This window comes from Diadema antillarum, unplaced genomic scaffold (assembly GCF_040938485.1).
Source record: "Diadema antillarum isolate AM-2024a unplaced genomic scaffold, OU_Dant_1.0 seq00000124_RagTag, whole genome shotgun sequence".
Taxonomy (NCBI): Eukaryota; Metazoa; Echinodermata; class Echinoidea; order Diadematoida; family Diadematidae; genus Diadema; species Diadema antillarum.
The window spans coordinates 1351021-1360587 of NW_027271204.1; the positions used below are offsets into that span (position 1 = coordinate 1351021).

General features: G+C 37.7%; 1 long non-coding RNA gene across 1 annotated transcript; it reads right to left on the minus strand.

Moving 5' to 3' along the window:
- Nucleotides 1–5912: 5912 nt before the first annotated feature.
- On the minus strand, nucleotides 5913–8045 carry LOC139727313 (uncharacterized). The gene is made up of 3 exons (XR_011710743.1): nucleotides 7885–8045; nucleotides 7015–7206; nucleotides 5913–6013 (listed from the first exon to the last, which is right to left on the minus strand). It is a non-coding gene; the product is annotated as an uncharacterized lncRNA (long non-coding RNA).
- Between the last annotated feature and the right edge of the window lie 1522 nt (nucleotides 8046–9567).

Genomic DNA, 9567 nt, shown 5'->3' on the forward strand with positions numbered 1-9567 from the left:
ATGTCTGAAAATTTTGATATCATGTTGTCAGGCGAAACAAACAGAAAGAAAGGACTATGACAACGACAAGAACGAAAGCAGGGACGGAACAGGCAGGAAAACAAACTAAAAATTATTGAAGATATTTTTTCACCTCACTGTCCAATGTAAATGGGTGTGATCAACATGATACCTTGATTACTGAGAAACCAAACATATTTTCCAATGATACCTGAAGAAATTCTGACAAGTTCTGTAATTGTAAAATACAAGGTACTTACCTGCCAATATCCGTCGAACGTAGTATGTCATCAATAGACATCCAATCGCCAATCGTAGAGGAGTGTCTCTCATCGTGCAATGCACTATTTTCTGGAGGAGTATTCCAAAATATTATCCTTGGGCAGGATGAAATGAAGCGATTGAACTTGATAAACTTGAGAACTGTATTCCGGTAGAAATCTTGTGTAAGTGTTTTGGTTATTCCCCAGTTCGAGTTATTGTCATCCCGTTTTTGACACTTGTGAAATGTTGATACCTCGTCAATTGTGACAGGTGCTCTGAAATTGGTCTGACACGATATCTTTGGGAAGGGATCAAGCACGAAGGTATTCGGAAAGCATGAATATGATTGCCCTGATGCGTCACTTGTCTTATCGGAATCAATAATCTGACACGCCTTGAAAACTTGAGGGAGAAGCCGTTAAGTCAATACATACATCATCCGCACCAATGAAGTTACATCGTATCACTCGATACTAACACCAAATTAAATAAACGCGATAGGTCGTTTATATTACTAGTTTAAACAGCCGAGGCATGGCAACACCATAGGAGATGGCTGTAAACCTTCCCCACCTCCTCCCTCCCCCTCCCTATCTATCTCTTTCTCCTCCATCTCCATCCTGTCTTTCTTGTTTTGTCTTCTCTCCGTTTCTCATCTCCTGCCGCCATTCCTCTCCCTGTCTGTACTTTATACTTACATCCTCTGCAATTTTAGGTTGCTGGTTTTGTATATCCTTAATTGGAAACATATTGGCAACCAGGTCAAATGCAAAAACTGTGTTTAATTTCCTCAAAAACGCTTAAACGCATTCTTTTCGTCGCCTGGATGGATCTTGTGCGCTGTAACATATTACACTATATATAATGATGTATATATATGATAAATTATTTGTGTGTGTGTGTGCGAGTGTGTGTGTGTGTGTGTGTGTGTGTGTGTGTGTGTGATTATATTGTTTTATGCTGTGATATGACATATTAATTCAATCTCGTTTTTGATGTTGACAATAACCTACTGCAGTCGGCAAAATATTGTATTTCTTTCATCGGATGCCGATATCACTTGAAGGTAAGGCTAATACTCTAAGATTCTTCTTTTACATAACTATCTCAATGGGTTTTGTTCTCCCTCCCCCCCCCCACCCCCCCCCCCTCTCTCTCTCTCTCTCTCTTTCTCTTTATCTTTCTATTTCTCATAGCGACGTTTGTTTCAGCCCACTCCCTTGCTCTTAACAATCTTGGCATGCCCAAGGACGGCCGCGGTGTACGGGCAGAGCGGAAGTGGAAACACGCAATCGACGTGAAAACTTGGCATTTTGGTATTTGAGCACAAACACTGTTTGCAATACTTTTATTGTATCTAGCCAAATAGTTACTGAAGAATTTTATTCAAAGATGAGATTTGATGGCTTCTTTTTGGGCAGCTCCCACTTACTTTATTCACGTAGATTCAGGGAAGTACATACAAAATCTGAATATTTGTGTGGAAAAAAAAAACACCATTATTACATGATTCTTGCGTCACTGAACAACTTGATTGTTCTCTTTTCTCTCTTGTTGCAGAATGTTCCGTTTAAACTTGTATTATTTGGCTTATGTTTGCGAACACGCTCCATCAAAGGTGGTTAGAAATCGAAGGGAAAGAAAAGAAAAATAGAGAGAGAGAGAGAGAGAGTGAGTGAGTGAATATAACAGAAGAACTGGCAAGAGAGAGAGAGAGAGAGGGAGGGGTAGGAGAGGCTCGTGATTGGAAGCCATGCTCTAAAGAAATCTGCAAAAGAGGAATTTGTCATAGACCTGTTCCAAAACTTTTCTTCACTACTGTCTTTAGTTGCTGCTGTGTCAGACTGCAATCATGGATAACTCTATCCATCAAAACTCTGGAATGTTTGACTAAAATTGCAGTCACATTCTACATAGACAAGTCATCCCACTTTATTGTATTTAGCATAAAAAAGGGGGATACATCGATGAAAAATAAAACATATTACATAATATAGATTACCACCCGAAGGGTTTGAAATGCTATTGAGGGAGGTTATAAGTCCCGAGACGAAGTCGAGGGACTTGTAGCCTCCCTCAATAGCATTTCAAACCTTGAGGGTGGAACGTTTGGTACATGTTCCCGACATTAAATGTCATCATCTGTTTTATTATATGGGTTAGTCAAATACAACGCACTCGATCGCTCGTGCAGAGCCAAATTCACTGTGGGCGGGTCCTTCTATTTGTTACGTGAAAATGTTCTGCCCATGGGCGAACATAACCAATGTGCCTCCATCACGTGACTGTGTTTAGCCAATTACTAACTGGTATTTGACTAACCCATTTAATATATACTAATATGGACAATTAAACGAGGACTTGTATAAGGAAAGAAATCAATGATCTGGTAAATCTGAGCAAAGCAAAAAAAAAAAAAAAAAGGCGGAAGTGGGGACGTTAGTACACATGAAATCCCCTTCGCCACGGCCTAGATCCTGCCAACTAAAAATGAGCATTAAATTATAAGAATTATATCATGTATCTGTGAATGGGACTATCATGAGCGTGGGAAGGCATGAGCGGGGGGGTGTGCGTTGTATCCCTCTGAAAAGTCTCTCTCTCTCTATCTATTTATCTATCTGTCTGTCTCTCTTTATATATATATATATATATATATATATATATATATTTATTTATACATTTTAAAAAATCTATCTATCTATCTATCCATCTACTTATCTATCTACTGTATTTACCAATACATTCTGTCTCTCCATCCTTATCCTTCTCTTCCACTGGCATTATGTTGGACACCCCGTGTTTTATCGTCATGATGTTATAAAGTAGGTTACCAAATAATCAAACTTTGTACTTATTCTCAGCAACAACCGTGAAGTACGGAAAATTGATATTAAACGCATGTAATTGTATTTAAAATGTACGATTGTGTAATGAAAATTGAAGAAATTGTACAAAATAACTATACTGTATTTCACTATACGTATATGCTTGTAATGTCTGAAGAAATTGCTGAAAATTGAGGGAATTATAGAGCAATGCCATACAGAAAACAAATGAATCAACAGAGAAAGAGAAAGTAATATGCTCGGACCAAATTGTCATTCGTTAGAACATGTTTGTACTTGTGTGAGTAGGTGTTATGTTCAAGAGATTTCATGTGCATAGTATTATGTGAACTTTCTGAACTTTTATCTTGATGTCTATATCGTTCCTCTTTCTTCCGTTTACACTGAAATTAACCCTAAAACGTGTAGGTATGCGAGATCATATGCCATCTCTCATCGCTAAATGGCAAGGTTTTAACTGTTTACACATTCATCAGACTTGGTACCGACATACGCGAAGGGTAAGGATATTTTAATTCCCCTGCCTTCCTTCAGGAGACAAGGCAAGTGTTATTTCATTATTCCAGAAAATGAAAATATTTGGAATGATCTCCACATTTCAATCAAAACTCGAGTCATATTTGTACTGATATTTTGCATTCACTTATCCTATAAAATACATTGGGGTAAATTACCCTTTTAACACAACGGGGTTTTTTTCTTCTTCGTTTTGTTGTACTAAGATAGAAATATTGAAATCGACCAGCTCTTCAATGCACACACCCACACCCCCCCACACACACGCACACACACACACACAGACACACACAGACACAGACACACACACACACGCATTATATATATATATATATATATATATATATATATATATATATATATATATATATATATTCCATGTTCGGACTTATACCTCTTACAGCAATAATGCATATCATTAGATGGTAGAGTCATATTCTGACTTTCAAAATAAGCTTTTAAACTCAGTAACATATTAGGTTGCTGATTGTAAGTTGTTCTTCATCACTGTGGTTTATTCAAAAGGTACCTTGTGATCTCTAGGATCCAGAAGTCATGACATCACGTTGGGCCACAAGTTCCAGTGATCTGTATACTATGCTGTTTATTCTGGTAGATATATTCGTCACATTTACAGCGTTCAATTTTCAAAGGCAATGCATAAATCTTGAATAAACATGATACAAAACCTGTCCTAGAATATCGTGCTCTTTTAAATGTCGGTCTCCGTATTTTCTACATTTCCAGATCACCGTGGGAACCACTTAATAAATGGAACGTTGTTGAGGGACAAAGTGATTAGAAACCACTTATATGAAATATTACAGGCCATGCCACTCTGAGAGGAATAAAAGTTTATTTGATGAAAATCGGTTTTGAAATGACTGAGATATCCAAAAACAAGGTAAAAACAAAGTAGTCCCAATAAAAGGTGGGTCCTAGCCTTTATCATGACTTTTTTTCAATACTGGATATCTCAGCCATTTCAAAACCATTTCAAAACAGTCCCCCCCCCCCCCCTGTTGCTTTGTTGTAAAGATTCGTGTCTTCCCCAGCCTGTGCGGCCACGTAACACAAATTATCTCAATTCAATTATAATTCATCGACTCGAAGTGACCTGTCATCTTAAAAGAAAACTATCATGTATTTTTCTTTCGCTGCGTACCACAAACACCACGGTATTACAATGACATTTAAAGGTTAGTCTCTTTTTCTCTCCAAAAAAAAATTCTGAATAATCATAAAGCATGTAATATAATGGATCAAACTGTAGAATCCAACTAGCAAATTTATATGAAAAAGCAAAAATGAAAACATACATCATTTCATCGGTAGCTAATGCACCCAAGTCGAAAAATAGGGACACGCAAATGGAATGTAATTTTTTGAGAAGAGATGTTAAGTATCAATTCTGTACATACTAGATTTTTGTTGATTGCAATGAAGATTTAAACATACTTGGGGATTTTTTTTTTTTTGTTCCATTGCATACGTGACAGGCGTTTTCTTTATTCGTATTTTTTTCAGCTAACAAGGAAACACACACACACACATAGACACACACACAAAAGAAATAAAAAAGAAGAATACTTAACAGAGACACTCCTTAACAAGTAAAAAGCCGCGTAAGATTGAACATGGTATTACATTTGGGCCACATAAAGGCAAAACAAAACAAAAAAGCAAAACAGGACAAATGTCCAATTTACGTAGACAATGCATCCAGTTCTGTAGCTGCTGAGTACACACACGACTGCTTCAATAATACACCTTTGAATAATGAAGATTTGAGGGCTTACGTTTCAGCTTGATGTAATGGTTTTGCAGTTCAGCAATGAAGAATTGAATGATTAATTCAATCGCACTCCTCAATATACTTTCCTTCGTACGCTCTTATTTTGGTCATGTTATATTTTCGTACTCTATTCCCCAGTTACTTAAATTATATTCTCGTCATCTTTCACCAGTCTAATTCCTCATTCTTATACATAAAAGTTCACATTCGACTCTGCCTCTCTGTTTTTGCATCCATCAATCCCTAAAATCATGAATAAATGTTATTCATTTTCATTCCATTTCTATTTAAAGTGATCGGCGTGAAGCTGACGTTGCTGAACGCGTACGCAATAGAACACGTACACGGTGATGGTATACATGTAGGTCGTCCGCCGTCCAGGGCGAATCCTACTTGCACGTGACCTCAGCGTCTGGAAGCCACACACCGTTGACACACCTCTGCACACTGGGACCGACAAGGATCTTGTCCCCGACGCACGTGTTCTTCATGACTTGGTTGAAGCCGTATATGGCCCTGGCCGTTTCGGATCCGCCAGAGAGAGGGTAGGAATAGACCGAGGAATCGCGGTCTGGAATCTTGCAGTTATCTGTGTGTGTGTGTGTGTGTGTGTGTGTGTGTGTGTGTGTATGTGTCATTTCATAGTATTATGGGAAAGAAAAACAAATCATACGCATTTAAGTCGAAGGAACAGTGTAATGAATTTCATATGATGCATATTTTCGGAGCTTCACCCTTATTTCTTACTCATTTCTTGATTTTAAAACACTGCCTTAATTTTAAAACACTACCTTTAAGGTCATGATATTATAATTTTTTTTTTTTTAGTGAATTAGACAAATTTTGCAACCTCGTCTAATTTCCCAAAAATGTTTTAAAGAGGTAAATTCGTTTCAAATGAATTCAAATTCATTTTAGGGTTGGCGGTGTTTTGTTTTTGTTTTGTGTATTTTGTGGGGTTTTTTTCGAAAGAGAGAGATATTTCTCTCTATCTGTGTGTGTGTGTGTGTGTGTGTGTGTGTGTGTTTCTGACTTAAAACTGAATCAAACTTGTTTTATTTAAGGGGGTGATGCAATTTCGCTTGAGCTGGAGCTCCAGGTTTCCAACGTTTTGTAATGATGATTATAGTAAACCCTTTATGAAGTAATGAAAGAGCATATAATTCTAAGAGGAATTCAAAGTTTATTTGATGAAAACTGGTTTTGAAATGGCTGAGATATCCAAAACAAAGCGATACTGATAAAAGGTAGGACCCACCTTTTATTTGGATCGCTTTGTTTTACTTTTGTTTTGATATCTCAGCCATTTCAAAAAACGGTTTTCATCAAACATTTGTCAAACTTTTAATTCCTTTTAGAATAGTATGCTCTTTAACATTTCATAAGGCTGTTTCTAAGTATCTCGCAAAAGTTAAAAGTTGACTCCTCACCTCAACCAATACTACACCCATCCCTTCAATCTTACTCCAAAGTAGGATGTGCTGGGAAATTCAAAGGTGTGAAATTTAAATGATGGCAAGATGTTGATATCTCCAGGAAACATACCTCGGAATAACTCAATGAATCAAAGACTAACCTCCTAAAACTTACCGTGACAAGTCATCTTGGTGGGGTCTGGGCTCCACTCGCCATTTTGCTGGCAGTAGATAACCGTGGCTCCCTTGGCGGTGTACATGACGCCATCAACACATGAAAGAGTCACTTCGGAATTGGCAGGGTAACTCTCCAGCTTGGGAGACACGCGAACGAGCTTCTCGTCCGACAGAGAAGGTGGCGCGCACTCTACAACAGAATGAACAAAAAAAAAAAAAAAAAAAAAACTTGTCATTGTGGCAACGGAAGAGCCTTTGAAACAGCAAAAATGACATTTCTGTACCCATTATTTTCTTGTAGGCATCCTCTGACTTTTTTTATTCATCATTTTTTAATCATTATTCTTGTAATATCTCAGCTTAAAGGCCGGAAAGTCTATTATATTACTAATACGCTTGCTTGAATGCAATACCGGCGATTATTGCAATGTCATTCAGTTAATTCCATTTTCTTCTTCCACAGAAAATAATATACGAAAATTACAAATGATCTTAAGTGCACAATAGTTGACTGCACGATGGAAAACCAGAGGCTCTCTTACAATATCACTTCCCTGCTAATAATTTTGTAACGAAATAAGTTTTCAACTGATAATTTTGCTGCTCTTAATTTTGACATAACAGTAAAAGTTTTGGTGGCTTTGTACCAAACTAATTATTATTTTTGCAACAGAACCAGACATGGTTCCTTTTGGCGCGGCATAAGAAAAAACAAACAAACAAACAAACAAACAAAAAACAATACATAACAAAAACAAAGCCAAACAAACAAAAACAGCACAAAAAAAGACCTAGATGCCGTTACCGTGCTCGGTGTGCGGACCCGTATCCACGGGTGTATAAAACAGTGACAGGTTCTTCATCTTACCGTGACACGTGGGCAAGGTCTCTGGTACCCAGATACCATTCTCACAAGCTGCCTCCACCGGTCCGAGCGGGGTGCCCTCATCGGCGCATGCGTACTGGATAACTTCCTCGTTGTCGTAGACAGTCTTGCTTCCGTCTGGGCCAGTGCCAACGGGGAAGTGGAGCACGCCAGACTCCACAGTAGGAGCCTTACATTGAGCTATTTACCGTTCAGTATAGAAGAGAAATATCAGCTGATAACATCGGCTTTGGAGCAAAGCATACTAGAATATTAAGCCAATCAAATAAACAGGCCAACGATCATAAAAGTATTTGATGCAACCTTTCTCTTTCTTTCTTTTTCCTTTTCTCAGTATGAACTGCAATGCAAATCGTTTGAGCAATGTGAAGCAATATTTTCTCCGAGGAGTCTACCCATAACAATCGTTTGTTATTATCAGTAGTTATAGTATTACTATTATTATTATTATTATTATTATTATTATTATTATTATTATTATCGTTATTATTATTACAGGTCCTTTTAGTGCACTTTCTCTCTCATTGTCTCTGATCATCAACCAATTAAATCAATGTAGTTTCTAAAGAGTCTGTCTAGTTACTGCTGTTGTTGTTGTCTTTGTTATTAGCATCATTGTTGCGCAAATTAGTTCTTTCTATGTCCTAATCACTATGTTATGAATAGCATAATTGTATTCCTTTCTAATTTCCTTATAAACATGATGTATTACAATGATTCAAGAACGTTATACCATGGAGTTACATTGTACAGTCTGTTTCTTCCACAACATGCAGCATACATTATTCTTTTGGCAAAAGAAGAAGAGTGACGTACAAAATTGTATTCATAATTATAACGTTCTGCCGAAAAAAAGGACTTTTTTCCGTTTGAATTTGAATATCTAGATGTATGGAACAGTACAGATAAAGGAATCGAAATGAAATAAACACAAGCAAGGTAAACTTCTCGCTCACAATTATGATGCATATTATTTGGTAGTTGCGAGATACGACAGATCATCATGCATTGTTACATTGCCTATTAAACAATGAGATTCCTTACTTAAAGAACCACAAATACAAATCCCCTTAAAGCAGACAAAGCCACGAAATTTAGCGTGATATTGTCATGAAAACAGACAATGATGAAAAAAGGGTAAATGAATGCTAATACAATAAAAATGTAGTCAATTTGGCAATCCGCCTCTTTTTCTTTGACAATCATCTCCTGAACACAATGATTGTCAACCATATCTTGTGTCGATGCGTGTGTACGTATAATATAGTTGGAGGGAAAAAAAAGGAGGGGGGGGGGGGGGGTAAGTTACCTAGACACTCGTTGTCCTCGATCCTTGGGCTCCACTCGCCCGAGTCCATACAGTAGGAGTAGTCCGAACCGGACTGCGTGTACCCTTCCCTGCAGGAGATCGTGACGCGGGACCATGTCGTGTACGACGACTCGGCGGGTGTTACGAGAACATTGTCAAGGCCAGACGGCAATGTACAGTCTTGATGGAAGAGGGGTATAACGGGATAATCATAGCAAATGAGTGATGGTGTGATGCGATGACCATTTTTCTTTTTTATGTTAATATGCAAACACACACACACACACATACACACACACACACACACACACACACACACACACACACACGCATTCACATAAATAGATACTTAAAAC